Source organism: Dendrobium catenatum, unplaced genomic scaffold (genome assembly GCF_001605985.2).
Source record: "Dendrobium catenatum unplaced genomic scaffold, ASM160598v2 fragScaff_scaffold_853, whole genome shotgun sequence".
NCBI classification, from domain to species: domain Eukaryota; kingdom Viridiplantae; phylum Streptophyta; class Magnoliopsida; order Asparagales; family Orchidaceae; genus Dendrobium; species Dendrobium catenatum.
This window is the reverse complement of record NW_021319315.1, coordinates 7,978,589-7,991,303: the sequence shown is the minus strand read 5'-3', so window position 1 is coordinate 7,991,303 and position 12,715 is coordinate 7,978,589. Positions and strand designations below refer to the sequence as shown.

General features: G+C 33.4%; 1 pseudogene; it reads left to right on the top strand.

Moving 5' to 3' along the window:
* Positions 1-1,256: 1,256 nt before the first annotated feature.
* Positions 1,257-2,611, top strand: LOC110104661 (annotated as a pseudogene).
* Positions 2,612-12,715: the final 10,104 nt, after the last annotated feature.

Below are 12,715 nucleotides of genomic sequence, written 5' to 3'. Positions count from 1 at the left end.
AAGACCTAGTTTTACCAGTTAAAGCAGGCACAGCGGCCGGGGAAGACGACGTCGGAGCCGACATCGTCCCCCACCCCCACAAAAGAAAATAAAACAAAACTAAAGGCCGAAAACACCAAAACCAGGGGAAGAAAAAATGAAACGAGAACGGAAAACGTCAACGAGAAAGTGGAACGAGATTACCAGAGAAACAGCCAAGGAAAACAGGCCAAACACTCGAAGGAACCACAACAGAGATCGCACACCTCTCACCGGTGAAATCGCCTCGGAAACGCATCGAAGAGGAGCAGCAGAGGCGGCGGTGAAATCGCCTCGGAATCGCCTCGAAGAGGAGCAGCAGAGGCGGCTAGGGTTTTTTTTTTTTAATATCTAACTTGTTCTCACTATAGGAAAGGAATTGCCTTATGCAATGACTTCTATAACCTTTAAAGATATAGCTCATTTAATTTTCATGAATTACTTTTATCTTAACTAATTTGTATAAATGATATATATTCTAGAAACTAGACTTAGATTTTTATCTTAAGAAAAATAGTACAAACTATCTTTTACTCTCAATTGATGATATATCACTTGCAATTTTTGTTTTAAAAGAAATCACCATATGGAAGGCTTTTCTTTAAATGGAGTTCTAAAAAATATCTTAGTATGCCAAGAAAATTCTTGTAATGGAGTTCATCCAGTTAGAAAAAAAAAGCCTTGTTCTTCTTATAAGGAATATGCATCAAGAAGATTATTGATAGGTTTGTTATGAAAGCTTTTAAATCAGTTTTTACACCTCTAGCCCAACATTTTGAGTTGAGCAAGGATCAAGCACCAAGCTATGATAAGGAAAGGTCATATATGAAGAAGGCTTTCCCACTTTTGTAGCATTCGATTGAGCTTGCCGTTATTCAATGATATATTTAAATTTTGTAATAGGTTTTCAAGTATTAGTTAATTATTTTAATTATGTTTATGTGTTATTTTTCTTTTTCCACTAAGAAATGATTAAAACTTTAAACATTTTTAAAAGTCATTAAACTACTATTCTTCGGCTTCATTAGGTACTCACAAGTATCCTTTTATATACATTATTCATGTTTATGGAATACTTTATTTCTGAGTTTTTATGAAATTTATCTTTACCTTAGATGGGCTCACCTGAAAGATACAATCACATTTCTTGGATTAATTTATCTAAAAAACAAGAGATCGAAAAGAACTAGAAGAAGAATTCACATGAATTTGTAGTAGAGGAGAAGGTCAAGTCGAATATGAAGAACACCAAACTCTACATAGAGGAGAGAAATCAACAAGTCTTTAAAGGCTTCGACATGAAAAAAGATTATATTTCTCTTGAGAGGATAAATAGAATATTTGTAAATATTTTGTATGGCCTAGAGTTGCACATAGGCATTTTTAATTCTATGGAACAAAAAGAAATTGTGCAATTTATCTATGATTTGCAAAACAAAGGAAGGAAGATCGGATGAACTTGGAGGTATGTTCAAAATTATTCATTTTTTCTTTTACATTCATTTATAATTTTTTTTTATATATTTATTATACTTGTAACATCGTATTTGAAGCTACTTATATGAACAAAATATTAAACTATGAGTTCATATTCATATTTATTTTAGTTTTGGCATATATAATTGTTGATGTTTTCCTTAATTAGTTCCTTGATTAATGTCTAAAAGTATAACATTTATATTCTGAGTCATTTCTTTAGAATTTTATCTTTTCTTATCATTTATAACATTTGATAAATTTTAAGATTTTATTTAGAGCATACATATTCTGAACAAAAAAATTGGATGCATGACAAAGGACAAGTGACAATACAATTCAGATATTGTTATAACTATGCAATTGTAATTTGAACTTATTTATTTTTATATTTATTCATTTTAAATAAATATAAAACTAATAATGAAGTTAATTATAGGAAAAGAATGGGACCCCTCCTGGTATCCGTCGTAATGTGATTGTTGATCATATTCCAAATCTCTTCAAGGTTATGATAAAACGATTAATTACATCATACGTTCTGCCTATTAATTGTGTACCTGATAGTTGCATTATTAATATATATGAGCCTGGTGATTGCATACCGCCTCATATTGATAGTCATGATTTTGTAAGGCCGTTTTCTATCGTGTCATTTTTAAGCGAGTGTAATATAATGTTTGGACACAAGCTAGAAATTGTTGGACCGGGCGAATTCATTGGATCAGCTTCAATTCCTCTTCCAACTGGGTAAGTATAAGATATTATTTTTCTTCCTTTCATATTTTACTTTTTTTTAATAAGTTATACATTAAACTCTTCTATAGATATTAGATAATTTCATATCATATAGATTCTTAACTTCAAATATCAAATATCCAGATATGTGCTGGTCTTAAATGGCAATGGAGCCGATCTTGCTAAGCATTGTATTCCTGTAGTTTCCTACAAGAGGTTTCATAATTTAACCTCATTTTTAATTATACGTCTATCTTGAATTTCTAATGTACTTAATTTTTATTTTCTTAAATTTTGTAGGATATCTGTTACTTTTAGAAAGATGGATAAGGCTAAACGACCACATAACTTCAAGCTTGATTCAAATTTACAAATATAAAGTCTTCTGATTTAAGTGATGCTTTTGAATCATATCATTCATATAAAAGGATGCCTTTATAGGGTGATAATACTAGATTTTTTCTTTTTTCTTCACTTAACAACTGCTATCTTTCGTGACCGATTGGTATATTTATGCTCGTGACTGGTTGGTAGACTTATGATTATGATAATCAAGCTATTTTAATTATATAATGTTAGTATTTGAAGCTACTAATTGCAATAATATCACCAACATAGAGGATAAATCAATAGCAATTTAGAGTCTTTTTTTATTTTTCGGTTTAGATTCTACTTCTTAATTTTGCTACTTGATTTTGTGAGTGTTTAATTTTTTCTCAAGTTATATATAGGCTTGTTGAAAGGTTGTATCAATTATGTTGGCTTAGAGATTGCTTAGGAGATTTGCTCATGGAAAAAGAAGAATTGGTGAGAGGATGAGCTTGTGTTATAACATGAATTGACAAATGGATCTTATTTACATGTTTAGTTAATACAATAAATTAATAATGATAGATTTCTTATATATTGAAGTGATCAATTCTTGTGCATTAATCTTTTGTTGTAGATTTTTTTTTGTAATTTGAAAAAAAGATCTATTTTGGAGAAAATGAAGAAGATTATTTTTATGCACTATTTTGATCAAAGTTAAGAAAATTTATGAAACCTATAAATCTATATTATCTTTTTAAAATAGTTAGCCATCGTTTCTTCTGAACAAAATTAAAAATATATAATTAAATTTTTTATTCAATAGCATTTAATGCACATGTATTTAATGCTCACATGCATTTTAATTTTTATTTGTGTGCATTTAATGCGCGTGCAATAAAATTAGACCCCTTGCAAGTAAATCCTTGTCACTTTGCTATGTGATTTTACTTTTTGTTAAGCGTTCTCTTTGATTTTAAGCATGATGGATATTGGATATAATGCATTACTCATATATTTAGCAATAGAGAAATAATAAATATCTTAATTTCATTCTCTCTCAAATGAACAAATAATTCATTTGTGTTATTATAATTGTAAGATAGTAAACTATGGGTGATCAACTTTTCTTTTGTGAATGAATTATAATAAACTTGCTCTCCTTTTTATCCTTTTAATTTAGTATATAAATATCATGCTTAATGTTATATTTATAATGAATTTTTGAGCTTTTCTTCTAAATGTGAATGATTTGTTTTTATGATATTAGTTCTACATAGAATGCAATCCAAGTCCTTTCTTCAAATAATTTTTATTATAATTTTTTTAAATAATCAAAATTAATAATAAAGAAATAATAAAGTACATCTTAGATTTCGTTTGAAACAATTTTCTTACTGCTTCTTAAAGTAAAACTTTAATAAGAAAATTTTAAACTTAAACATTTTTTCACTAGAAAGGTTCTTTAAAAATCAATAATAAAACTATCACTAACGAAATCTTAAGTTTCGTTTAAAACTGACTTTCTTACCAATTTTTAAAACAAATTTTTAATATAAAAATAAAACTTTGTACTAAAAAATTAAATGAAAAGTGAAAAAATTATAAATGAAGCTTTAATTGTACTTAGTTAACTACCGAATTCAATCAAATAAATAACTAGGATTTTATTTAGAATAATTTTTTTTTTAATTTTTTAAAGTGATTTTTTTTTTATTAAAATTTTTTAATTTTTTAACCAAAAAAGTGAAAAACTGCTTTGAGCCTAAGAATCTCCTACAAATGCGGCAGAAACCGCGTAGTTGGTGAAAGGACGCCAAAACCGTCGTCCCGCGTCTCTACGATTCCATTATTAAGTCTTCTCAGTCCCGAGCAGAGAGTTTTTCGTGTTTCGGAAGTTCTAAATTGCTCGGCTCGGATGCAAATATTCGCCGTACCGTACCACCACTAGAAACAGTCCTGTGAAAAATTAAAACAAAATGCGGAGCTTTATGCGAGAGCAAACATAGTGGCAAAGAAAGATTGGGCGACTAGGGTTTTTCTTCCTTCCAGCCATCTTCTGAGCATACGATCTTCTTCACTCCTCCGGCTTGGCCGGAGGCCTCTTTCTTCCTTTTTAATATGGGTGAGAGTTTTAATCCTTCTGATTTCCCTGCTCTTGTTAAGGCTCCTGTGGTATTTCCTTCTTCTACTCCCAGAAACTGGAACAAAGTTTTCGGTCCAGAACCCTCTGCTCCCAAAGTTCTTTGTCTTTCTCACTACCCACAGGAACCAGAAATAGTTCCTTTTTCTGATGAGAAGCTGACTAAAGGTGGAGAAGATTGGAACTTATGTCTTGTTGGATACTCTATTGGTAGACGTCCGTTCTATGAAGCGTTGCTCGGTGCCATACAGAAAACATGGAGTCTTAAAGGATCTGTCCAGCTCTTATCGTTAAACGATGGTTTCTTTCTCCTTCGTTTTTCGTGTTCGGAAGATTACGAGATGGTCTGGTCTCGGGGAGTTTGGTTTTTGCTGGGAAGGCCTTTTGTTCTTCAAAAGTGGCACCCTAAGTTCAAGCCGCAGTGGGAAAACTTCACGTCCGTCCCGATATGGGTAAAAATCCGTGATTTACCCCTTGCATGTTGGAATTCAGAGGGGATCTCTAGAATTGCTAGCAAGATTGGAATTCCTCTTGCCGCGGACAACCTTACGGAGCAGAAAATGCGACTCACCTTCGCGAGGGTGTGTGTTCTGGTGGACAATAACGCTGCCTACCCGGAAGAAATTAAAGTATCACTGGATGGAGACATCGTAAGCTTGAAGGTGCAGTACGAATGGCGTCCTTTCCCTTGTGACCACTGTAAGTCTCTAATGCATTACTCTTCTGCATGTCCGTCTAAACCAGAGGTAGTTGCTGAAAAACCGGAAAATCCTACTAAAACTCATCGTGGTAGGAGTTTTAGTAGGAAAGGTAGAAACAGGAATTCTTCTAATGCTAGAGATTTCTCAAAACCTCCATCGGAAATTCCTAAACCAAAAGTCCAGTCTTCTCAAAACCCACCGGATCAGCAGTTTAATGCTTCAAATGCCACCACTACCACTACAAACATTATTGGGCTTCCTCTCCATTATCAGGCTCATTCCCCAACCCCTCAATCCCAAGCTACTAACAGTCCTATGGTTCAGGACACCTCTATCCCTCATAACTCCATGACTGTTGAAGCCCCAATGGTTTCAGCTATCCCAAATTTAAATTCACCCAACGACGAGGAGGTAGTCTCTGCCTCATCCAGCTCGTTACACATCCTTGGTGCGGTTTTGAATCAGGATGTGTCGGTCATGTCTCCGAACAAGTTTGATGTTCTAATAGATGAGGATGTCAGAAACATATTGGAAGAGCCTGACTCCGGAAAAATTGGTCAGGAAGTTTATTCCAAAAAACAAAAACAGAAAGAAAAATTCAAAGAAACCACGGCATCTAAAAAATCTGCTAAGGGGAAGCAGGTCAAAAAACCCCATTCTTCCAATTAATAATGTTTATTTCATCCATTGCGGCGTGGAATGTTCGTGGTTTCAATCGTCCTGATAAAGTCCTTTGTTGCAAGCGTCTTACGGAGTCCTTCAAATTAGACATGATCTGTATTTTGGAAAATAGGATTCATGCCAATTCCTTGCAAGACCCGTTCTTTGAACAGTCTCACTCAATTTTCTATAATGAAAGTAGTTGCCATAATTTTGCCCTGTCTTCTTCGGGGAGGATCTGGATAAAGTGGAATGCGAATAAGCTGTGCTTTCATCCTACTCATGTCACTTCACAAATGATATCTGGTATGGTTTCTGTTGCATCTACTTCCCTATTTCAGATATCCGTTATTTATGCCTCTAATAGCACCCTTGAACGAAAAGAGCTTTGGGAATCTATTGATCTGGTTGCTCCTGCTGCTGACATTCCTTGGCTCCTTTTGGGAGATTTTAATTATTGTAGATTTGCGTATGAGAAACTTGGGGGCTCTTCTTTGACTCAATCTGCTATGTATGACATTAATAGCATGATATTCAAAAATAGCCTAATGGATTTGAATTCTGTTGGAAGTAAATACACTTGGTTCAATCAACGTGTTGACAACCCCATCCATATCAAGCTTGATAGAGTTTTGGTGAACAATTGTTGGATGAATGCTTTCACTGATTCTTTCTATTCCATTCAAAGTCCGGCTTGTTCGGACCATTGCCCTATCATTTTACATTCTGGCATTGTTAATCAGGTTCGTCATAGATTTCTCTTTAAAAATTATTGGGCAAAATTGGATAGATATTGGACTCTACTCTTACAAGTATTTTCTGAAAATGTTACTGGCAATCCTCTTTCTCACCTATGCAACACTCTAAGGCAATTAAAGTCTTTAATAAAGAAAGAGCTGTGGTCAAACTCCAACTCTATTGCAAGGCACTTAAACTCTTTGCTACGGCTCCAAGGAGAGATCTTGGAGAAGCTTCATGAAGAGCCGAACAGTCCTACTCTTAATATAGCTTTAAAAGATACTAATGCTAAAATTGCAGAGTTTAATGCTATTACTGCCTCCTGGATTATTCAAAGAGCAAAAGTGAATTGGTTGAAACATGGGGAGGAAGATCTCAAATTTTTATATGGCAAAATCAGGTGTAGAAGAAGCAGCTCCAAATCAGTTATCAACCTGATTGCTTCTACTCCATCCAACAATCGGGATACTGTAGTTTCCACTATTTTGAAACACTTCCAGGAACTTTACAATCCCCCTCCTTCTCAAAATCATTCTTTGGATTCCCTGCCAATTGGGTATACTATTCCTGAAACGTGTCACCATGCTCTAACATCTTATATACAGGAAGAAGAAATTAAAAAAGCTGTTTTTCAGGGTAACTCAACTTCTGCTCCGGGCCCTGACGGTTTTAACTTCCACTTTTACAAAACGGGATGGCACATTGTGGGCCCACTTGTGTGCAGGGCAATTCGCTCCTTTTTCTTCAAGGGTTACATCCCTAATGGGGTAAAAGCCACTGCTCTTGCTATTATTCCTAAACATAAAAATGCTACTAGTATTGCTGATTACAGGCCGATTGCTCTATGTAATGTATTATACAAAATCATTGCTAAAGTGATATCAAATAGACTCAAACCGATCATGCCTTCCATTATCGAGTCTAATCAGTCGGGGTTTATCAAATCCAGAATATCTACTGATAATATTTTGCTAGCAAGTGACATTCTAGCCTCTGCTGGAAAAAGAGGTGGAGCAAACTTTTTTTGTGCCAAATTAGACATAAAGAAAGCTTTTGATACAGTATCAAGGGGATTCATTCTAGATAGGATGGTAAAGAAAGGCTTTCCAAATGTTTTTGTCAATTGGATTAAAATGTGTATTACTGATGTAAACTTTTCTATTGTTCTTAATGGCGCTTTGGAGGGTTATTTTAACACTTCTGCAGGGCTGAGGCAAGGATGTCCATTAAGTCCATATCTATTTTGTCTTGCCATGGACGCCCTCTCTAACCTACTGGATGGGAGAGATTTTAAAGGCATATCTGTCAAAAACTTCTCTTTAACCCATTTGTTGTATGCAGATGATGTATTGATATTTGGGGAGGCTAGTTTTGAGAATTGCCACAAGCTTGCTAATATTTTAAGTGAATTTGCAAATGTTACGGGGTTAAAAATCAATTTTGAAAAAAGTGCTATCATGTTCCCCAAGCTATTTAGATATCAGCAAGAGATCTGTCAAATTCTATCAATACATAATATTTCTTCTAAGATATCTTATCTTGGAATACCTATAACATTTCAAAGGCTAAAGATAGAAGATTATCTTCCTTTTATGGATAGTATTAACAAAAAGATGAATGGTTGGAAAGCTAATTTGCTGTCTTTTGGGGGTAGACTTCAATACTTAAAGTTTACCATTCAAAACTCTATTGGATACTGGATTCGTGGATCTATTCTACCTAAAACTGTTATCAAATTCCTTAAAAAGTCTAGTTCCAGATTCTTATTTTTTGGGGACTGTTCCACCTCTAGGAAGCTGCACATGATTTCTTGGGATGTTATCTGTCGTCCCAAGCATAGAGGTGGTTTGGGTATACCTACAGTTAATGCACTTCAGTTTGCTAATAACTGTTCGGTTATTTTTCGTATGTACAACTGTATCACTCCTCTATCTAGTTGGTTGATAAATAAATACATGTCGCCATGGCGCCCTCCTCCCTGCAATGCGTCCAAATTTTGAAAATCGGTTTGTCGAACTGCTTCACAAGCCAAAAACTGTTTTAATTTCAACATCACTAGCAAGGCTTCAATTTCTTTGAAATGGGATCATTGGTGCAATAATGTCACTCTTGGGACTTACTTGAGGGATGCCGATTCCATTCCTAACATTCTGTTGAAGGATTTTTATATTAATTCACAATGGGATATCCCTAACTTTATTCCTATGCATTTGAGAAACCTTTTTGCTAATGATCATCAAGATGATGAACCTTGTTTACTCTGGAAGAACAAGAAGGTTTATAAACATAAATGTTATACTGATGAGTTTTATGCTGATATACCAATTAGCTCTTGGCATAAATTTGTTTGGCACAAACGATACAGCTTGAAACATAACGTTTTTGTGTGGATGGCAATTCTGGGAGGTTTAAAAACTGCTGATGCTTTGAGGGCTAGACAGATATTTATCACTTCGAAGTGCAGCTTATGCCATACGTTAGATGAGTCCGTATCCCATCTTTTTTTCGAATGTTCATATTCCTTTTTTGTTTTAAATGCTCTTATTCCTGATACAAAAGATCTGTTGCTACGACCTACTTTGCTGCATCTCTTTGTTTGGATTCATGAGCAATACAAAGGTCACTCACTGCTTAAAAACTACTATAAGCTTCTCACCTGCTGTACTGTCTACTATATATGGAAAGAGAGAAATGCTCGAAGATATGGAAATTCTGTTCAAAGCTCCATTACGATTGTTCATGCCATTAAAAGAATGATGATTGAAAAAGTATCTCAATGGAAGGATCAATTAATATTGCTGGAACTGATTTAATCTGGTTGGATTTCATGCTCAGTCGCCCTGCATTGATGCGATCATACTGTACACTTTTGCTTAGTCTGCAGATTTTGGCCTGCTTGGACGATGATGAAGCTCCATTCTGCAGCTCCCTTGGACGGTCTACGGGCAACCAGGGAAGTGACCCTACTCGATTCAATTTTGTTTATTCTGAGTCCAGGCATTCAGGCAATGGAGCTTTTTCCCGAGCTGATCATGAAAATTGTTACTGTTATTTTTTTGATTCAGCACTTTTGTATACATGCTGAATTAGTTTTTTTAGTTTTGCAAGGTTTGTTTTTTATGGCCTTTATTCTGCTTTGAAGTTGTAATTGTTACAGTTTTGGTTTAATATACGGGCTAAGCCCAAAAGTTTCCCAAAAAAAAAAAAAATTTGTGATATTTAGTAAATAAATTTATTATCCAATTATTATGCATTGGCTATAACAATTAAGATCAATCCATCACTCCTTTTTATTGCAATTAATTAAATAAATTACATAATATAGAAATAATACAAATTTTATTAGCTTGAGGCAATAATAATAAAAAGCTTAGAATCAAAAAAATTATATTTATTCATGAGTATCATTGTTAAAAAATTGTTAGGAGAAAATAAAAATTGTATTCATTCATATACTTTTACAAATACATCCATTAATTAATACAAAAAATATAATCTCAGATATCATTAATCATAAAATGTTAATGTTTACAAAATGATAACATTTAATTAACATAAAAATCTTTTATTAACTATTATGTAAATAAATATAAAATTACAAAATTATTATTTTTTCCCACATATAAACTATATCAAAAATAAATGACAACATCAATCTATGAAACACAAAAGCACTTATAAATCAACAACATGCTTTATTTCTTTGTTCTGCATACAAAATTAAACCAAAATAGAAGGTAATATACCCAAAAAATGTATATATACATTCTTCAGTGGCCTCATTTAGCAGAATTTGTAAATATAAACTGAAAATTTTATATCTAAACTAAAACTTGAGTTGAATGAAGAACAAAGTTCAAACAAAACCTTACAACCTATACATCTTCCCATCATTTTTAAGCTCGGCACAAAATTCATCATAAACGAGCAGAACAACTTCAAGCTCACTTCAGAGCTTTTGTTTCTGCAAATCAAAACCAAGGTGTACCAAAAATTTCTTTACTATCAAATGCCCTGCAATGAGTAAGGGATAGCTTAAAAACAATTATGTATATTACCTGCAGTAATGGTTGGTTCATCGGTGCCATTATGCTTAGGAGGTTCACTTGTAGCAAGGATTTGATCTAGGCAACTGACAACAAAAAATCTTAATGCTTTGAGAGAATAATTACAAAACAAATAATCAAAAAGAAATATGTCAATTTAGTCATAGGTGAAGAATGCAATTCACAAACGAGAGCTTTCAAACATTCAAAATTAAGTCAATATAAAGCTAGAAATACCTTCAACAGGAATTTTCTTCGGTGCGCCCATTGCTCGTGCTAGTCCCTCAAAAGATACGACATGTTAGGGCACATAAACACATAAAGCATCTGACATAAACAAAAACATTTCAACTCAGTCACCATGTATAAATTAAATTAATACAACAAACTCAAAATTAAAAGAAAATATTAAATAGTATGATAAGAAAATCTCACAAATAATTATTGAAATATCAAGCTATAAATTTATCCTATCCAATTTTGTACAGGAGTCAATAGGATTTGAAAGACTAGCCGACAAGCATGATAAAAGAAAACCATATAAAATCCAAATGACTGCACTTCATATGAACATATACGGAAAATTCATTTTCAACACAGAATTTTGTCCAAATTTGCTATTGTGCCATCAAAATTCTATTATCTCCAAGAGATTTTCTGGTGAATCTCAAGCTTAAGAAAACACACTCAATTTTGAGACAATACGCATTACACTGTTTAAGCAAGCAGCAGGTTATGCCCTCAAATATATCAGGTCAAAGAGATTCCTGAAGGAAAACCACAAACAAAACAAACCATACTTAGTTTTAAGATACTCCTCACTGTGACTATTTGAAAATTCCTTCATATATACATATTCTCCAATCTTGATCCAAACCTATAATATTCAACAAGCAGAAAATTTGTACAGCCACAACTTAACTTCATGCACTAAAAATCACGCTCCATGGACCTCATTAATGACGCTAGGCTATTGCCAAGAAATATAAATGAAATGCACTGTAAAATTGATTAAGTTTGTTGGAAACAGCTATATGTGCAGTAGAGAAATAAAATCTTGTTACATACACTAACTTATATGTAAGAAAAGACCACATACCAGCAGAAACACTTACGAAGACAGATTCAAAGCACATGCAAACAAGGAATAAGGAGTCTTACCATGGATCCAGGGAAAAAGACAATGAAGTAGAGATATGGAATCACATGTTCAAAACAGAGGAACATAAAAAATCATTGGCCAGGAGGTTTTCTTAGGGTTACTTTAAGGTCATAATAAGGTAAATTTAGTTTATAGTTATCAGGAAAAGGCCACCACAGTAAAGGTTATCGCTGGCTGAGTTAGAGTGGTAGGATAAATGTACACACCAAGGAAGGGGGGTACCACTTGAAAACCTAATGGGAGTTGGTGATTCTCCTCTTCTTAGGAGTAGAGTCCATATACGTACACAAAAACAATCTTAGTGTTCATGAAATCTATATTGAAAACACCAGTTAAGCTTTATAACTTCACAATTTTATCCAGGTCTTAAATAATTCACTTTTTCAAAAGTATATTTGTTATCATTAGAGCAGGTGTTAAATTACAAATATAATCATACAAGAAAAAATAGAAAATAAAAACTTCTATGTCGAAAGTAACAAAAGGTAAAACATAAAGATAAATGATATTCTTAAATGAAATTGAATTTTATATCACAAGTAACTAAAATAATTGTTAAAGTTCTTATCATCAAGTTTTTAAAAAGTATTTCTTTATCAGTATCACTCACTTGATCCCATCTTTCAACTTGCATGGGTGCAAAGTTTCTAATTATAATACCCGCTTCTCTAGAGTGATGCTCTCTAATTGGCCTATTCAAGCCCTCTAGAATGATTATTGATAC